The sequence below is a fragment of the Macrotis lagotis genome, chromosome 6 (assembly GCF_037893015.1).
Source record: "Macrotis lagotis isolate mMagLag1 chromosome 6, bilby.v1.9.chrom.fasta, whole genome shotgun sequence".
Classification (NCBI taxonomy): domain Eukaryota; kingdom Metazoa; phylum Chordata; class Mammalia; order Peramelemorphia; family Peramelidae; genus Macrotis; species Macrotis lagotis.
In genome coordinates, this window is record NC_133663.1 from 223,253,212 (window position 1) to 223,274,029 (window position 20,818).

General features: G+C 37.3%; 1 protein-coding gene and 1 pseudogene across 1 annotated transcript in view; one reads left to right on the forward strand and one right to left on the reverse strand.

Moving 5' to 3' along the window:
- Positions 1 to 20,818, reverse strand: part of NHS (NHS actin remodeling regulator) — a 454,054-nt gene that overhangs the window by 219,230 nt on the left and 214,006 nt on the right. The gene's annotated exons all lie outside the window — the stretch shown is intronic.
- Positions 12,903 to 13,565, forward strand: LOC141491534 (elongation factor 1-beta pseudogene; annotated as a pseudogene).

Here is a 20,818-nt window from a genome sequence, read left to right on the forward strand (position 1 = left end):
TTTGAAAATTCTCCATAATAACCTTAGAATAAGTAACAGAGAGGCATTTTAGTATGTTGTGAAGAGTCTTCACATTGGAATCAGACATCAGAATAGCAACTAGTATCTCTTCCAGTCATAGAATTATAATTCTCCCATCTTTCTCTATTTAAGTCTTGATCTTTTAGTATCTTCATGCTTTAATAGCAACTATGGATGAATACTTTCAAAGATAATACCCTGTGATCTCCTTTGTGCATACCCTAACTGAATAAAGGAAAGAACTAAGAAGGTTGTTTGCTTATTTCTGTTGTGACCAACTCCTCATGATATCATTTGGGGTTTTCTTGGGAAAGACACTCAAATGGTTTATCATTTCCTTCTCTAGTTCATTTTACCAATGAAGAAATTGAGACAAATAGGGTGAAGTGATTTGCCCAGGGTCACACAGGTAGTGTCTGAAGCCAGATTTGAGCTAGGAAGATGAGACTTTCTATCTCTGGGTTTGGCATCTCTATCCACTGCAGCACCTAGCTGCCCTGACTTCCTTCAAATCTCTTAAAACTGCAGCCACAATATCAATCCAAACAGCATGTCAATAATGTACCAAGAAGGTGAACCTCTGTCCCCTTTGCCACTTGATAGTAAACACTAAAGTTTGAAATTAAACAGGTTGCTGCATTTTAATTAATTGTACTAATAGATCCACATATATTTATTATATTTGCATCCCCAAGGTCTCAAGCAGAGTTCCTAGAACTTAGTAGGAGCTCAACAACTTTTTGTTTGATTGTTTGATGTAATGAGTTCAAATTGGAGAGTGAGTCAATTAGCAACATGACTCCTAAGGAGAGGAGAGAAGAGGGCAGAGGAGAGAAAAGAGAAGTTCATTATATGTGAACTCTAAAAGTTCTGAGACTATAGATATAGAGATGGCAGGAAACCTCAACAACCAGCTAGTTCAATGCCTCCTCTCTTTTACAGATGAGAAAACTTGGGCTCAAGAAAGTTAAATAACATGGGCAAGATCACACAGGTAGGAAGTATCAGAAGTTTAGCTCAGGTCTTCTGACGCCAAAATCAGTGTTCTTTCAATTGTACAAGACACTACATCCTTCTAGAAGATGACTCTTCATGCTCTTTTTAGTTTTTCCTCACTGAGGTGACTGATTTGGAGAATGAAGGTGGAAGCATCTAAAAGTTGTCAAGGCAAAATTAGCAGCAGCGGAAACTGTATTTTCAAGAATCTAAACAGAACTGAGTGTTCCAAATGGCAGTACTGTTCAAGAAACACCCACATAAATGAGACCCTCTTGTTTTTTAAATTATGCTTTCCTTTCTCTTTCCCCCCTTCCTTTCCTTCTTTTCTGTTTCCTCCCCTTTCCTCCCTCCCTTCTTCCTTCCTTCTTCCTTCCTCCCTTCCCCCCTCCCTTCCTTCTTTTCTTCCTTCCTTTTTGAGGTGGACTAGTTGGAACTGATCTTAAGAACAGATGGCTATGAGTTAGTAAACACTTTGATTTTTTGAAATCTGTTTCCCTTAATGTGTTCTTCAACTACATGCACAATTCAGCAGATGATTCTCCTCTTCAGTAGTAAGCCAAACTCATTAGTCCAATTGCCTGAAGTTAAATTTCTCTTCCTCTTCCTCCTCCAGGCTGGGAAAAATATTATATTATTTGATTTATAATTATTATGATAGTGAAGAAGAGAATGAGTATTTTATAAAGTGAGAGACCTAGATGGCAAGAGATAGATAACTGTCTTTTAGTCCTCCAAGGGCTAATTTTGAAAATAAGGGTGGTGTAGTGGATAAAACTTGGAATCAAGAAGACTCATTTCCTGAGTTCAAATCTGGCCTCAGGCACTTACTATGTGTGTGACCCTTGGCAAGTTATTTAATCCTGCTTGTCTCAGTTTCACCATCTGCAAAATGATTTGGAGAAGGTTCCAGCCAAGATGGAGGAGAGAAGACAGGCACAGTTCTAAAGTCTCCTGATCTCTTGCCCATCTATCACATGAAACAAACCTCTTAAAAGAAATCTGAACCAGGAAACCCAGAAAGAAAAGCCAGGAGAGGAAAATCAACCTCAGGATTTGTCTCCCACAGCAGCCTTGACTGAGTACCGGCAGGTGAGTTTGGGCTCTGAGGAAAGATCAGCCCGGGATCAGCCAGATTAACAGCTGAATTGGAACTGGGAGTCTGAGGGCCTGAGAGTTGGACCTGCTAGATCAGCGGTGGAGCTGTACGAAGGGGGCTTGGGTCCGTGGGGAAGCAGAGGCACTGGTGTTGGTGCTGTCCCCCTGGAGCTTGGGGAAGGGGCTGCGGGGAGAGGTCTGGTGCAGGAGAGCTGTGGATGCCATCCCTGGGCTCCTTGGGTCTGAGAAACTCTAAGTCCATACCTCCATTGCACTGAGGCCTCCTCCAAAACAAACAATTGCAAACTACTTCTGCCTCAGGCCCAGGTGTGTGAGCAAAAGAACCAGCCCAGCTGAGGAATGACCTCAGGCCAGGGTAAAGCACACCACTGATTGAAGGCAAAAGAATTCAATAGCTCCAATTCCTTCCCTTAAGCAAAGGGAGAAGGCCTCTCAACCAAGGTCACAGACACTCCAGAGAAAGCAACCAGCACCTCCTACTGGCCAGCCAGAGAAACTGCACTCAGTAAAGCCTTTAGCCATCCCAAGCACAGGTGAACCAGCCCCCCCCCCCCAACTCAAGGTCTTAGCATAATGAAGAAGGGTCAGCGGAAAAGTGGATCCATAGAAAAATTCCTGGAAGGGAAACACCCCAACTCAGAGAGACCTGGAACCTCTGAGGAGAATACAGTCTGGTCTCCAGCACAGAAAGACTTCCTTGAAGAAATAAGGAAGGGGGTGGCGTAGTGGCGTAGTGGATAAAGCACCGGCCTTGGAGTCAGGAGTACCTGGGTTCAAATCCAGTCTCAGACACTTAGTAATTACCTAGCTGTGCGGCCTTGGGAAAGCCACTTAACCCCATTTGCCTTGCAAAAAATCTAAAAAAAAATAAGGAAGGAGCTTAAAAATTTGGGAGAGACAATTAATACCTTAGAAAGTACAATTAGACAAACACAAAAGGAGAATAAATCTCTCAGATCATCAATTGGACAATTACAAAATGAGAACAATTCTCTCAGATCCTCAAATGAGCAAATGCAAAAAGAAATTAATTCTCTCAAAACCTCAATTGGTCAAATGGAAAGCTCTTTCAAAAGTAGAGTTGACCAATTGGAAAAGGAGTTGCAAAAGGTTAATGAAGAAAACTCCCCCCCCCAAAAAAAATAATGGAGTCTACAGAAACTAATGACTCCATGAGACAGCAAGAGTCAGTTAAACAAAATCAAAAAATAGAAAAAATAGAAGCAAATGTAAAATACCTCATCAACAAAACCACTGACCTTGAGAATAGATCGAGGAGGGGCAACCTGAAAATTATAGGACTCCCTGAAAACATTGAAGAGAAAAAAAGCCTGGACTCAATATTACAGGATCTAGTGATGGAAAACTGCCCTGACATCATGGAATCAGAGGGCAAAGTAGTTATTGAAAGAGTACCTCAATCCCCACCAGAAAAAGATCCTAAAATGAAAACACCAAGGAATGTTGTGGCCAAACTCTAGAACTATCAGATAAAAGAGAAAATCCTGCAAGCAGCCAGAAAGAAACAATTTAAATATCAAGGAGCCACAGTAAGGATCACGCAGGACCTGGCTGCATCAACTTTAAGGGATTGAAGGGCCTGGAACGAGATATTTCGAAGAGCACAGGAGCTTGGAATGCAGCCAAGAATCTACTTTCCTGCAAAGATGAGCCTTCTCTTCCAGGGAAAAAGATGGACATTTAATGGAATGGAAGAATTCCAAAAATTTCTGATGAAAAGACCAGAGCTAAACAGAAAATTTGGACATCAAACAGGAGGTTCAAGAGACACATGAAAAGGTAAAAACAAGGGGGGGGGCAGTAAAAGTAAAAAACTGCAATCCAGTAAGTTGAAATTGGCTATATTCCAGCATGGGGGGGGGGGGGAAGAGAGTCTCATAAATCCTGAGAAATGTAACTCTAACAGAGAGAATATACCTAGCCAGAAATGAGGGACATCCATGACCTATCCATGAGACTGCTATCTAATGGGATATAACTGGCTTTAACCCCACTTGGGAGAAAGACTCTAATAACTCTCAGGAATTTTGACTCTATTCAATAGAATATACTGAACTAGAAGGGACAGATACTCAGAATTTTCTATGACCTAGATAGAATGATCTTAAAAAATATACTACCTCCCTAAAAGGGGGGGGGGCAGGAAAGAGATGGGAGGAGGCAGGGGATTGAATTGGACAAATCTCATTACACTAAGAGATACAAAAAACCTATGGTAATAGAGGGGAAGAAGGGAGCAGAGGAGAAACACCTGAATCTTCTTCTCATCAGACTTGGCTTAAAGTCAACCTATACATACTCAGTTAACTTATAAAACATCTAAACTTTCAAGTATTAAAAGGGGAAAAGGGGAGGGGGGATGGAGAAAGGGAAGGGGAGTGGGGGAAATAAGGGGAAATAACAAAAGGAAGGGAAGTGAAAAGGGAAAAAGGGAAAGGGGAAAGACAGGGGAGGGTGTGATATAGGAGGGCAAACACACTGAAGGGGGTGGTATTCAAAACCAAAATACTGGGGAATATGGATAAGGGGGGGAAAGGGGGAAAAATACAGTCAGAGGGAAGATAGCACAGAGGGCAATGAAGAATTAGCAATCATAACCTTGAATGTGAATGGGATGAACTCTCCCTTAAAAAGTAAGCAAATAGAGTGATTAAAAACCAGAATCCTACAATACGCTGCTTACAAGAAACTCATTTGAAGCAGAGAGATACATATAGAGTAAAGGTAAAAGGTTGGAGCAAAATATATTTTGCTTCAGCTGAAGTAAAAAAAGCAGGGGTAGCAATCCTTATCTCAGACAAAGCAGCAGCAAAATAGATAGCGTTAAAAGAGATAAGGAAGGAAATTTTATCCTCCTAAAAGGTACCATAGACAATAAAGTCATTTCAATATTGAATATATATGCACCGAGTGGGACAGCACCCAAATTCTTAGAGGAGAAGCTGAAAGAATTACAGGAAGACATAGACAGCAAAACTCTACTAGTAGGAGACCTCAACCTCTAGCTATCAGATCTAGATAAATCAAATCATAAAACAAACAAGAAAGAAATAGGGAGGTAAATAGAATGTTAGAAAAATTAGATATGGTAGACTTATGGAGGAAACTGAATGGGGATAGAAAGGAATATACCTTTTTCTCTGCAGTTCATGGAACTTATACAAAAATTGACCATGTACTAGGACATAAAAACCTAATGATCAACTGCAGAAAGACAGAAATAGTGAATACATCTTTCTCAGATCACAATGCAATAAAAGTCATATGCAATACTGGGCCAAGGAGATATAGACCCAGAGCAAATTGGAGACTGAATAACCTCATTTTAAAAAATGAGTGGACCAAAAAACAAATTATAGGAAGAATTTACCATTTTATCCTAGATAATGCTAATAATGAAACAACATACCAAAACCTATGGGATTCATTCAAAGCAACTCTCAGGGGATATATTATAGCTCTAAATGCTTATATGAATAAATTGGAGAAAGAGGAAATCAATGAACTAAACATGCAACTAAAAAAATTAGAGAAAAAACAAATCAAAAATCCCCAATCAAATACCAAATTAGAAATTTTAAAAATTAAAGGAGAAATTAATAAAATCAAAAGCAAAAAAACTATTGAATTAATAAATAAAACCAAAACTTGGTATTATGAAAAAACCAGTAAAATTGATAAACCTCTGGTCAATTTGATTAAAAAAAAAGAAAGAAGAAAACCAAATTGCTAGTATTATAAATGAAAAAGGTGAAGTCACCACCAATGAGGAGGAAATTAGAGTAATAATTTGAAATTATTTTGCCAAACTCTATGCCAATAAATTTGATAATCTAAGTGAAATGGATGAATATTTACAAAAATATAAGTTGCCCAGGTTAAATGAAGAAGAGATTAAATACCTAAACAACCCTATCTCAGAAAAAGAAATTCAACAAGCCATTATTGAACTCCCTAAAAAATAATCTCCAGGGCCTGATGGATTCACAAGTGAATTCTACCAAACATTTAAGGAACAATTGGTTCCAATCCTATATAAACTCTTTGGAAAAATAGGGAAAGATGGAACTCTGCCTAACTCTTTCTATGAAACCAATATGGTACTGTTACCTAAACCAGAAAGAGTTAAAACAGAGAAAGAAAATTATAGACCTATTTCCCTGATGAATATAGATGCAAAAATCCTAAATAAAATCTTAGCAAAATGACTACAACAAGTCATCACTAGGATAATACATTAATGATCAAGTAGGATTTATTTCAGGAATGCAGGGATGGTTCAATATTAGGAAAACTGTTCTATACTCAATTATATCAATAACAAACCTATCAGAAATCATATGATCATATCAATAGATGCTGAAAAAGCTTTTGACAAAATACAGCATCCATTCCTATTAAAAACACTAGAGGGTATAGGAATAAATGGACTGTTCCTTAAAATAATTAGCAGTATCTATCTGAAACCTTCAACAAGCATTATATTCAATGGGGAGAGGCTAGAGGCATTCCCAATAAGATCAGGGGTGAAATAAGGGTGCCCATTGTCACCACTGCTATTTAATATTGTATTAGAAATGTTAGCATCAGCAATTAGAGAAGAAAAAGAAATTGAAGGAATTAGAATTTGGAAGGAAGAGACAAAACTCTCACTCTTCACATATGACATGATGGTCTACCTAGAGAATCCCAAGAAATCATCTAAAAAAACTACTGGAAACAATAAGCAATTTTAACAAAGTTGCAGGTTATAAAATAAACCCCCATAAATCCTCAACTTTTCTATATACGTCTAGCAAGAAACAGCAGGAAGAGCTAGAAAAGAGAAATCCCATTCAAAGTAACCTCAGACAGTATAAAATATTTGGGAGTCTATTTGCCAAGACAGACTCAGAATCTTTTTGAAAACAATTATAAAACACTTCTCACACAAATTAAATCAGATTTAAATAACTGGGCAAATATCAACTGCTCATGGATAGGGAGAGCTAATATAATAAAAATGACAATTCTACCAAAACTAAACTATCTGTTTAGCACCCTACCAATCAAAATTCCAAACAATTACTTTAATGAGTTAGAAAAAATTGTAAGCAAATTCATATGGAGAAATAAAAAGTCAAGAATTGCCAGGAACTTAATGAAAAAAAAATGCAGACGAAGGTGGATTAGTACTACCCAATCTAAAATTATATTATAAAGCATCAGTCATCAAAACTGTTTGGTATTGGCTGTAGATTAGGTGTAAAAGCAGGAGAGGATAATAGTAATCTGCTGTTTTATAAACCGAAAGATTCTGGCCACTGGGATAAAAACTCCCTCTTTGATAAAAACTGTTGGCATAATTGGAAGTTAGTATGGAAGAAACTTAGATTAGACCAACACCTCATACCCTTTACCAAGATAAGATCCAAATGGTTACAGGACATAGACATAAAAAACAATACTATAAGCAAATTAGAAGATCAAGGACTAGTCTACCTGTCAGATCTATGGAAAGGGGAGCAGTTTATGACTAAGGAAGAGCTGGAGAACAGCACTAAAAACCAATCAGATGATTTTGATTACATTAAATTAAAAAGCTTTTGCACAGATAAAACCAATGTAATCAAGATAAAAAGAAAAGTAGTAAATTGGGAAACAATCTTTACAATTAATGATTCTGACAAAGGACTCATTTCTAAAATATACAGAGAACTGAGTCATATTTTTAAAACAAAAAGCCATTCCCTAATTGACAAATAGTCAAAGGATATGCAAAGGCAATTTACAGATGAGGAGATCAAAGCAATCCATAGCCATATGAAAAAATGCTTCAAATCATTAATTATTAGAGAAATGCAAATTAAAACTTCTCTGAGGTACCACCTCACACCTCTCAGATTGGCCAGTATGACCAGGAAGGTCATTGTTGGAAGGGATGTGGGAAATCTGGGACACTATTACACTGTTGGTGGAGCTGTGAACTCATCCAACCCTTCTGGAGAGCTATTTGGAACTATGCCCAAAGGGCAACAAAAATGTGCATACCCTTTGACCCAGCAATATCACTACTGGGTCTATACCCTGAAGAGATGAGGAAAAAGGGTAAAAACATTACTTGTACAAAAATATTTATAGCAGCCCTGTTTGTGGTGGCAATGAATTGGAAATCCAGTAAATGTCCTTCAATTGGGGACTGACTTAACAAACTGTGGTATATGTATGTCATGGAACACTATTGTTCTATTAGAAACCAGGAGGGATGGGATTTCAGGGAAACCTGGAGGGATTTGCATGAACTGATGCTGAGTGAGATGAGCAGAACCAGAAAAACAGTGTACACCCTAACAGCAACATGGGAGTGATGTTCAACCTTGAGGGACTTGCTCATTCCATCAATGCAACAATTGGGAACAATTTTGGGCTGTCTGCAAAGGAGAGTACCATCTGTATCCAGATAAGGAGCTGTGGAGTTTGAACAAAGTACAAGGACTATTCCCTTTAATTTGGAAAAAAAACCAGATATCTTATTGTCTGATCTGGTTACCTCTGAGAATTCTGTTCTCTTTAAGGATATGATTTCTCTCTCATCACACCCAACATGGAAACAAAGTAAAGACTGACAGAGTACTATCTGTGGGGTGGGGGTGGGGGAGAGGGAAGCAAGATTGGTAGAAAATTGTAAAACTCAAATAATATCTTTAATAAAAAAATTTTAAAAAACTAAAAAATGAGTTGGAGAAGGAAATGGAAAACCACTCCAGTATCTTTGCTTAGAAAACCCCAGATGAGGTCATGAAGAGTTGGATATGCTGAAAAGTGACTCAACAACAACAAAATAAGGAATATAGGACTACCTTCAATCCAGGAAGACTCAAATTTAAGTCCAACCTCTGGCACATCCTCATAGTGTGACCTTGGCCAAGATCTTAAATCTCTCAGGCAGTTTCTTTGATTCTCCGCTGGTCTAAGTTGAAGAAAAGCTGCTAAACTGCATTGAAAGAGTGAGTTCTCTATATTAATAAAATCATGGGTCCAGTCTCTATTTCTTCTCTTTTGAAGCTACACAGAAAAATAAAATTAGTTCACCAAACATGAACCTGACAATAATCTCAAAGAAGACATTGTTTTAAAATTATTTAAAATCCCAGGAATTAGATGTTCAAAGTTCAGTTTTCTCATTCATTCAGAACTCTCAGAATAGAAGCATTCTATAAATATCATACAGAGTAGAGCTATTTCAGCACAGCATATGACTCAGTTTAATACTTTTTTGAGAAGTTGACTGGAAATTGTCATACCACTTGAGATCTGTTTTGGTTAATTTTTACTTGCTTTCAAAGGGCAAAATTGTCTAGTCAAAAGCATCTTGACCTGGGGAAATGTCCATTCTTAGAAGCTAAAATGTTTTAGAAGGATTTTGGATTTGATTATGTTAACACATCTGAATCTGATAAACAACCTCTTGGAATTCAGGTGCTGACTTTACATTATATTTGTGAGTATATAAATTCTAGGTTGTTTTTTTTTGGCAAGGCAAATGGGGTTAAGTGGCTTGCCCAAGGCCACACAGCTAGGTAATTATTAAGTGTCTGAGACCGGATTTGAACACAGGTACTCCTGACTCTAGGGCCAGTGCTTTATCCACTGCTCCATGAGTATATAAATTCTAAGTATATTTTAACAAATTTGAATCTATATAGAATAATATAATATTTAGAGTTCCTATAGCTCAAAGACACCAAAGTCATCCACTGAACCCCATATCATCTCCAGTTGTCTTGACTTTTGTCTTGCTACTGGATTTAAATGATTCTGGAAGAAATAGTGAGGCTGACATTTTTTTGTGGAACTCTGTCTCACTTAAATCCAATTCACCTATAGGTCAGAGTATCACTCTGTGCTATAATTAGTTCTCTTCAAAAATGAAGAGCAAACAGCTGGATGGGATATTTAAAGTTCAACCTCTTTTAATTTATTTTGTGCATATCTTTGATCACCAGAGAATAGAGGCAGTGCAGGACAGAGGATAGGGACTCAGAAAGATCTGCCTTAAAATCCTGTTTCAGATACATTCTGCCTACAGAACTTTTGAGAAGCTTTCTTAACTTCTCAGGGGCTCAGGCAACTGTCTGAGTCTAAACATTTTAAATGATTTGCTAATCAGCACAGGTAGAAGGATTTTCCACACTATGAATTCTCCACACCAATGGAAGTAAAATTCTATTAAAAGACTAAACATCCAACTATCAAACAACTTAAGATATTTTTCAAAATAACCATTTAATGGAATCCTTTATTGAAATTTAAAAACCCACAATTCATGTTTTGAGATGCTACAAGTGCAGTCATGAATTGGAACCTTGGAGATTGTAATCTGATTGGAAAGTTCATGCTTACTTTAGGTTCTCACTATATGCTCTTCTGGTATATTTGTTTTAATGATTGACCTTTTTGTGTATTTTGTTGTTGTTCAGTTATTTTTCAGTCTTGACCAATTCTGCATGGGATCATTTGGGGTTTTCTTGGGAAAGATGCTGAAGTGGTTTGTCATTTCCTTCTCCAACTCATTTTACAGATGAGGAACTGAGGAAAACAGGATTGTGATTTGCCCAGAGTCATACAACTAGGAAATGTCTGAGACCAGATTTGAACTCATGAAGATGAGTCTTTCTGACTCTAAGCCCAGCACTGTATCCACTATACCACCTAACTGTCCTTTTTTTGTGTACTAGCTGAATGCTGAAGATTATTTGAAAAGTGATATTCTTAGAATTTTACTGTTCCTGTTTTTCTTGAGGCATGTGTAGCTCAAATTTAATTTCAGAAAGTACATAAGATATTGGACTTGTTATTATGTAGTTAATTTTCCTCTTATTTCTGGACCCTTCCAACCTCTTTCTCTCTCTCTGTCTCTCTGTCTCTGCCTCTCTGTCTCTCTCTCCTACACACACACACACACACACACAAACACCTGCAATCAGTCTCTGCATTCTTAGAGGTTATTTATACCAGACAAGAAAGGCGATTGGCATAGAACCAGGCATTCTGCTATGAGCTACTGTAGTACACCAATTCTGTAGAGGGAAAACTATGTCCAGTGCTCTCGAGTTAAGCCAAAGAATTCTTATTCCTTAAGATATTTTTGACTGTAAAGAAAAAAATAACAAAGAGCCAATGCAATTACATTCTATAATAAATAGATATATGAGCCAATACAATCATATTCTATAATAAATAGATATATTAGGAGGAAAGGAAAAAAATTCCCACCATAGACCAGCTTTGTAAATAGTTTCCCAAAACCATTAGTCTCATAAAAATTTCATTTAGCCCACAAATTTGCATCAATATCACCCATATTTCTTTTTCCCTTTTCTGATCATTCATATTTCTTTCCATCATTTCTCATCCTGACTAGATAAGAGAAAACAAGTATTCTCAATGTATGTCCAGTTTACATAAAACACAGTTCCCTTAACAAGACAAGGATAATAATGATAATAATAATTATGATATTTTTTATCAGAAATTAAAAATGATGAGATAGATACACTGAGAATGGCTTATTCACAAATCAATGATTTGTACTTCCAAGAACAATTTTGAGAGTTAGTATCTGATTTTTGGCAATATTTTGTTAATACCAAGGCATCTAGATGGTATAGTGAATAGTGTATTAGACCTGGAATCAGGAATACCTCAGTTCGAATCTACTCTCAGATACTCACTTGCTGTATGACATTGGGCAAATTATTTAACCTGTTTGCCTCTATTTTCTTATCTGTAAGGGAAGTTATGATAACACCTACATCATGGGGTTGTTGTGAAGATCAAATGGAATAATATATGTAATATACTTTGTATGTTAGAGCTATATAAAGGTTATCTTTATTATTAATTACAGAGTAAGTTCATGATATAATTATCATAAGAAGTTGAAGTTTCATTGAGAAATGAACCCCTTTCATTCCCAAATCTTCCTAATAATTGGAATCACAGATTCAGAGTTGGAAAGTTATCCCTCATTGTGGAAATAGCTGAAAGTAGAATGGCCTAAGTTAGGTGATAGTAAGTAGTCCAGCACTGGAGATCTTCCAGTGAAGGTTGAATGACTACTATTTGGGTTTAGGATCATAAATAAAGAGCTAGATGGAATCTCAGATCTTCTATTCCAATCTCCTTTCTGTAGATGAAGATGATTAAAAAGGATTCCTCTCCAGATCTTTTCCAACAACATGATTTTATGAGTCATTAAGATTCTCTGGGATTTACTGATTTTACATATAAACAAGTCCTCTAGGGGGCGGCTAGGTGGCGTAGTGGATAAGGCACCGGCCTTGGAGTCAGGAGTACTTGGGTTCAAATCCGGTCTCAGATACTTAATAATTACCTAGCTGTGTGGCCTTGGGCAAGCCACTTAACCCCATTTGCCTTGCAAAAAAAAAACCCTAAAAAAAAACAAGTCCTCTGAAATCCAATCTATCTCCTTTTGTGTTCCAGTGAAAGTTTGATCATGAGTTGATTTGAAAGTGAACCCAGCATTTAGTGGGTTATAGGAAGTAGCTAGGTAGAAGGACAAAGAAGGAAATATTTGGGAAAGAAGTCTTCATGATGTGGCTTTATTATTTTATTAAAGTGAATGCTTCAAAAATAAGATCTAATACTTTTTTTTTCAGTCAGGGGCCGGTGCTAGTGCGGTTTGCCCCTGCACCTTTCCCACCTGGAGCCGCTTCATCCCGGTCCCTCCCACCGCAGCCACCATGGACTTCGGAGATCTCAAGACACCTGCGGGCCTGCAGCACCTCAATGATTTCCTGGCGGACAAGAGCTACATCGAGGAGTCCGTGCCCTCCCAGGCTGACGTGGCAGTCTTTGAGGACGTCTAGGGCCCACCATCCCCCGCCGATGTGCCAGGCCCTGCGCTGGTACAACCACATGAAGTCCTATGAGAAGCAAAAGGCCAGCTTGCCAAGAATAAAGAAGGCAAGTATGGGCTTGCCGATGTAGAAGATACCACGGGGAGCTACAGATAGCAAAGATGATGATGACATTGATCTCTTCGTGTCTGATGAGGAGGAGGAAAGTGAGGAAGCAAAGAAGCTAAGAGAAGAACCTTGTTCAGTATGAATCAAAGAAATCTAAAACCTGCAATTGTTGCCAAATCTTCCCTCTTAGTGGATGTAAAACCTTGGGATGATGAGACCGACATGGCAAAACTGGAAGAGTGTGTCAGGAGCATTCAGGCAGATGGCTTGGTTTGGGTATCTTCTAAACTAGTTCCTGTGGGATATGGCATCAAGAAGCTTCAGATACAGTATGTGGTTGAAGATGATAAAGTTGGGACAGATATGCTAGAGGAACAGATAACTGCTTTTGAAGACTACGTGCAATCCATGCATGTAGCTGCCTTCATTAAGACCTAAAACCTCTACCATCTTCAGAAATTGCATTTAAATAAAAATATTTGCAAGCAAAAAAAAAATAAGATCTAACTCCTGTCAAATGTCAGTATAATCACACATTCCAAAGCTAAATAGAAATAATTTCTAGAGTATTAATTATTTTGTTTTATCTATGTCTCTACTCTCCTCTGTTTATGATTCTATGATTGGGAATAAAAGTGTTATATGTTCTAAGCTCTATCTGTCATTGAATATGAGTTTTAAAATAAAGAGAAACATGGAAAAAGAGCTAGCCTATGAGATTTGAAGATTTCCCTCTAATGCATATTGATTATGTGACCATGGACAAGACATGTAACATGTTAATGGTCAGGGAGGGCAACTAGGTGACACATAGAATACTGAGAGTAATTCGAATCTGCCTCACATCCAGAGCCATCTCCTATCTGGCCACTGGACCCAGATGGTTCTAGAGGAAAAAGTGAGACTAGTTTCTTAGCACAGCAATTCACGGCCTTGTCATGAAGGACAAACATTATTATTAATGGTCAGGTAATTTCCTAAAACTAAATTGTAGAATAGCTGCTGATCTGCATTGGTAGGAAGAGTTTTCTCAGTAGGAGCTCTCCAAATCAATGAAATCCCAGTTGTTATTGTTCAGTCACATCAGTTGTGTCTGACTCTTCCCTGACCCCATTTTAACATTTTCTTGGCAAAGATACTGAAGTAGTTTGCCATTTCCATCTCTAGTTCATTTTTATAGATAAGGAAACTGAGACAAACAAAGATTATGTGAATTTCCTGGAGTTACACAGCTAGTGACTAAGACTGGATTTTAATTCTTGAAGATGAATCTTACTGATTTCAAGCCCAGTACTCTAAACATTGTAATGCCTTGTCCTAAAGAAAATGTAATAAATTACTCAATTTCCGTATTCCTCTACTTCCTTATGTTAACTAGGGATGATGATGATTTAAATTTAATGAACTACTTCAAGTTATCTTTTCATGAATTCAGATTATGGTTAATATGGAATTACACATAGGTTTGACTATTCAATATACATGAAGCTGAACCTTGCCTCTCACACTTATTTTATATGTGACCATAGAAAATTACCTTAACCCTCCAAGTTTAAATTTCTTCCACTGGAAAATGGGATAATAACACTTCTAATACTATATAGCATTCTTGTGAGGAAAGTGCTTTGGGGAGTCATCATTAGGTATTCTTGAAACTGGGCCAAATTCAGGTGCTTATGAGTGGGGAAAGGGAGGGCAGTTTTCATAGTGAGCATTCTGATCACAGAAAAAAATGGTGCTGAGAGTTAGCCAGAAGGAAGTAAAGATTCCTGCCTAAAAAGTCTGGCCTTTGTCCCTTTAAGATTTGGGGAGAAAGGACTTAGGAGACCATGGTGACCTTTTCATACTGTCACTTCCCCAAGAGATGAATCATGCTCCTCCCCGAGATGTTGGCAACCTGAAACTAGTTACAGCTCTGATACTTATAATTATTAAAGAACTTTGTAAATCTGAGTTAATTTTCCCCAGGTTTTAAATTCCACGAGACCTCTCTTATCTATTCCTCTGCACATAGCTGGCACTAAATAAAAGTTTGTTGATTTGAATTAGGATGGAGATCAGCAAACAGCTAAAAAGGACAGAAAGGGAATACTTCTCAATGATCAGTGGTGCCTAGTTCAGTTTACTAGGAAGGGTTCTTTTAAATGCTGCTACTATTAAGCTATAAAGAACAGTGTGGGGAATGAGGAGAGGCAAGAGAGAAGAGAGGTAGTGGAGAATGATGTTGGTCAAAAAGAAAAAATCCTCCCTCAAGATGCAGAGATCTCCTAGATAACCCTCATTCCACTTTTCCCTCTCCCTGTTTGTCTGCCTGTCTCGGTGCTGGGGAGAATTATTATAGTATTTATTTCTTTGAAGACTTCAGCCTGATGAATGATTCTGGGAATGCATTGAGGCTGGCAAGCTGCCCATCTCCAAACCTTATAATACTATAAACTGAAAAGACCTGGATTGCATCTGTCAAGTCATGTCTACCCATCATGGCACTCTCTGAAAGAAAAAAAAACAATTGTGTGTTTATCCTTACCACTGATTGTGTGCAGATGTGTTTTCTTAATAGGGCTTCCTGACACGTTTATTTATCCTTTCTCAAGTTTGGATGCATTTCTTTTCACCTCTATTCTAGTTATAGAGGAGCAAGGTAACTGTTGAACTCCTATTTTCAGAATGATAATTGTCCTTTGAATTATGGTGTGTTTTATTTTTAATTTTTAAAAACCATCATTCAACCTTAATAAGTGGACCCAAGGGACAAAGATTACTTTGTGAAGGGAAAATTGTTTAGACCATCACTATTCCTTCCTCTACAGTGTGCCCTTTGGTCAGGACTAGAGGGAATGAAGAAAAAGAGATTTGGCTCACACTAATGTTTCGGGGATGTCAAAAGAAAATCATAAAAACCAGAAAGAAATAAAAGCATTACCTAAATGCCTCATTTTTGTCAGAAAATAGATTCTAGTGACCTGTGGCATGGAGTAACTAGCAATAATACAAAGTCATCTTTCCTTTTTTTTTAACTTAATAGATTGTTTGGACTCAGCATATAAACTTAAACACACACACACACACACACACACACACACACACATTACACAACAAACAACACATTAAATATAATCCCCTAAAACAGTTAAAAAAACAGTAGTAGGGCCAGCTAGGTGGCACAGTGGATAAAGCACTGGCCCTGGAGTCAGGAGGACCTGGGTTCAAATCTGATCTCAGACACTTAATAATTACCTAGCTGTGTGGCCTTGGGCAAACCACTTAGCCCCATTTGCCTTGCAAAATCGTAAAATAAAAAAAGTAGTAAAAATATGTTATATTCAGCAATTATCAAATTTATTAGTGGCAGACATTTACATAGCCCTTCAAGGTTCATTAAGAGCTTAATACATACATTTTCCCAGTTGAACCTCATAATACCCCAACTAGTTAAGTTCTATATGTTTTATTAGCCTGATTGTTACAAATGATCACTTATGATCATACAGCACGTAAGTACCCAGTAGGATTTGAATCCATGTCTCTCCTGATTCTAAGTTTGTCATTTACTACCATACCATATAACCTTCTGCTTTTATAACATCTCTTATGGAAAAAAAAAAAAAGAAAAGTTGTGTAATAAATGCTAGTCTCAAATGCATATTTAAACAAAATTATTATTATACATTTTGGAAAATCAAATGACTTAAGGATTAATTACTTTGTGACTAACTGGAATATGAGACTGAAATTCAATAATTTTATCTGTTTTGATATAATGAGTAAATGGCACTTTAGTATTTGTTGATGGAATTTTACTGGAAAATTCATTTGACTTAAAATTAAATTAATTGTTGGGACTTCTTTGATCACATAACATCTTTCCATCTTTTAACCTTCATCTTGGAATAAATCCAAGAGTAACAATTGCAAGCAAATACTCCCCCCCCCCCCCTTTCAGCTCTGTTTGTATATGCTTTGTGAGCATCCTTATAAGATCTGAAACAGCCTTTATGGAGGGAAAGTGAGTTCAGAAAGATTGGGGAAGATATCCATCCTTCTGTTCTGGATGTGATCAAATCATATTTCTAGAGAATTAGTATCACAAGATGCTTATCAATTAAGGTTATAACAACAATGCCATGAGGCATCCCAAGATACAACAGCTTTGGATAGAAGGGACTCTTAGAAGAACTGAGAAGACCTGAGTTCAAATGTGACCTCAGATACTTAATAATTGCCTTGCTGTGTGACCTTGGGCAAGTCACTTAACCCCATTGCCTTAAATAAATTAAAAATTAAAATAAAAAAGACCAAGTTCCTTCTTCTATAAAAGAACTTAATAATGCTTACCCTGACTATCTCATAGAGTTTCCCTGAAGAAAATGCAGCATAAATAGGAATTATAAAGAAGAATTGTTTTACATCTGTTTCTTGGAATCCCAAGATCTTTCATGATCTCTCACTCTGAGTAGTCAGAGCTCTCCCCACCCTGAAGTCATATATATTTGATATTTGCCTACCTCTTAATTTATGGTTTGTTCCTTCTGAGTAGAAGTTCCCTGAGGGCAGGTAGTATTTCATTTTGCTCTTTTGTAGCTTCAGCACTAAGCAGTCACCATTCATAGATAACACTTAAATTCTTGTCATTGTTTAATTGAATGTCTTCCCCCACTCAACAGATGTAAATGTCCACAATCTTCCTCCTCCCACCACCTATTCTTTGTAATGAGAACTGTACCCCTGTTTCAAATTCCCTTTGAAAGAAGATAGAACACTTTAAAGTAAGTTCTCATGACTCAATACAGGTAACCCAGGCCTGATCTAAAACTGTTGGCTATATATTTGGGGACCAATTAGAATTCCTTCTCTGTTTTAAAAAGCAAACAAATATGAATGCAAATGAGTTGAAATGTTGTAGAAGCCCTATTCATTACACTGAGGGGGAAAATTGAGCTATTCATTTAGCTGAAAAACTCCCTTAAACAGAACTCTTTCCTTTTAAAAAGAGGCTCTTATCTTTTCTTCAAGTTTTAGATTTTGTTGAGCCTATCTCACCCCTCAACTTCAGTCTGCTTTACTGAAGCTTCTTAGGGGTCAAGTACAAGAGGTCTCCAAGAATTTTCCCAAACGCCAAGGGAGGGTGACAATAACTCCTAGGCAACAATGAAGGGACATTTCAAAATTAACCAATTCAATTTAAACTTCAACACCTTTCTAATGGAATAAAGCACTGTTACCTTTCTTGCTCTGAACTATAGGGGTGGACTCCCAGGCAATATCAGACCACCATTGTATTCAGCTCATTGCTATTTTCTAAGGATGTGAAGCATCCTTACCCAGTCCCTTGTCTCCAGCCTAATTTATTTGAAGAGAGAAAGTGCTCCTTAGACTGGATCAAGTAATGCTTATTGAAGTTGTAGTCAATGGAAAACTGAAATAGTGGAGAGTTCCAGTTGTTCAGGGGACTTTTGAGATACAGATTCCAGGAGATTTCCATTCTCTTTTAAACATCTGATTCTATTCAACTGTGAATTTCAAAGGATCTTTTAGGGCACTTAGGCCATGTTCTAAGTTCTATAACAGAATGTTATTTTTTTTTTGGAAGTTTCATGGGAATGCTGATGCAGACATCAGCTTCCCAGACAGTCTTGTCCTTTACCAGGATATTAGATAACATTCCAAAAGGGAATAATCTTTAAAAGACATATTAAGTTCCCTCTAGACAAAGTTGGAACAACCTTTTAGAGTCAGCTTGGCCCATAGCTGTAGTGTGATATGTTCTATACCACAAGTTAATATTAAAGGCACAAATAGGTTGTGCGGGATGGAGATCCTTTGGGGGGGGTTGCTTTTTGAAATAGGATAGAGCATATACATTGGTTAGATTTAATTCAGGGGGGGGAAGAAAGCCAAGATGTGAGCCATTTCTTTTTCTGACTCAAAGTGAAATTAGAGATTAGACAATAAACTAGAGAATTTTGTTCACCTTCATAGGTTGGCAGGTAGGTGGTTTAATGGATAGAACATAGCACATAGTCTGGAAGAGCCAAGTTTAAAATCTGCCTATGAGCTGAATGACTCTGCACAAGTTGCTTAAAAAAATATTTTTGTGTCTCAATTTCCTTACATGCAAAATGGAGATAATAACAGCACCTATTTCATAGGATTGTTATGAGGATCAAATTAACTAACATATGTCAAGGACTTTAGAAACCTTAAAGCACTTTTAGGAGATCCCCAAATGCAGTGAAGTTTTCTGTTAAGAAAAGTTTTAAACTGTTCTAAGATTTCTGGGAGTCAATATTTATTACTATTGTAAGCTCCTGAAGTTCACAGACCTACCACATTGGATCAAAGGCTGAGAGTTGAGGTCAATTAGGCTAGCAACCTTATTTAACAGATGAGGAAAAAAGAGGATCAAAGATGTGTAACCCAATGGTACACTGGTAGCAAGTAGGTTGATTGGAATTCAAACCCAAGGCTTCTGACTTTAGATTTGTGATTCTTTCAGCTTCATGAGACTGGCTTCCAGGTTGGAAAATGATATAATAACATGTCATTTTATATCAAGATAAGTTTTTCTTTAGAAAGGATTTTTTTCTCTAATCTATTTAGGATGAAAGGGGAGAAGATGTTGACAGATTTATACCTTCTGGGGAAGGATTGGGAAAGGGAATTGAACAGTTTGAGTTTCTTTGCTAGGAAAAAGTACTAAATAATGACACCCCTAATCATGATAAGTTATCATTTAATGCATTTTTGAGATTTTCAAAGCATTTTATCTGTTATTTCATTTGAATAATCTGGTGATGAATACTATTTTTATCCTAAATTTGCAGATGAGGAACCTGAGGTTGAATGAAAGTGTTTGAGGCAGAAATTAAATTCATGTCTTCCTGATTCCAAATTCATCAATCAGATAGCAGATTAGCCTGACTTGGGTTCCAGTGAAAATCCTACTTTTTACAGGACACCTTTCCTGCTCCTCCTCCCCACCCCCACCCCTGCCCCTTTAATTCTAGTTCCTTCCCTTTGTCTCCAATTTATCCTGTATGTAGTTTGTACATAGTTGTGCATTGTTGTACATGTTGTCTTTCTCATTAGACAGTAACTTCTTTGAGGGTAGGGGCTGTCTTATCTTTCTTTGTATTCCCAATGTTAAACATTGTACCTGGGAAATTTTAGATACTTAAATGTTAAGTGACTGACTGCCCTCCCCCATCCTCTCTCTCTCTCTCTCTCTCTCTGTGCCTCCTCTCTCTCTCTCATACATACACACACAAACATATCTAACACACACAATATAAAACTGCATATACATTGAGATACACATATGTGTGTATATTTCCTCTGTAATCAGAATGAATTCACCTACTTCCATGGAGGGGCAAGGGAACAGCCTATCTATCCATTATCCTAAATGGGGGTCAGAGATCTAGTTTCTCTGTTTATTTGTTTTCTGTTGTATAGCTACAGATAATCCTTTAGTAGCTTAGAAAACAAATGCCCCTGGGCAGTCAGAGACACAACACACAAGAGCCATTTGTTTAAGCAAATCAGAGAGCAAAGGACTGTCTTTCCCATTTAGGTCATCCCATAAAATGTAGTGGGAGTGGGGTGGGGCAGCATATCAACTTGCAATCTGAATGACTACAGTGCAAATTCCTTCTGGTTTTGCTCTTCATCCAGGGATTTTCACATGATTA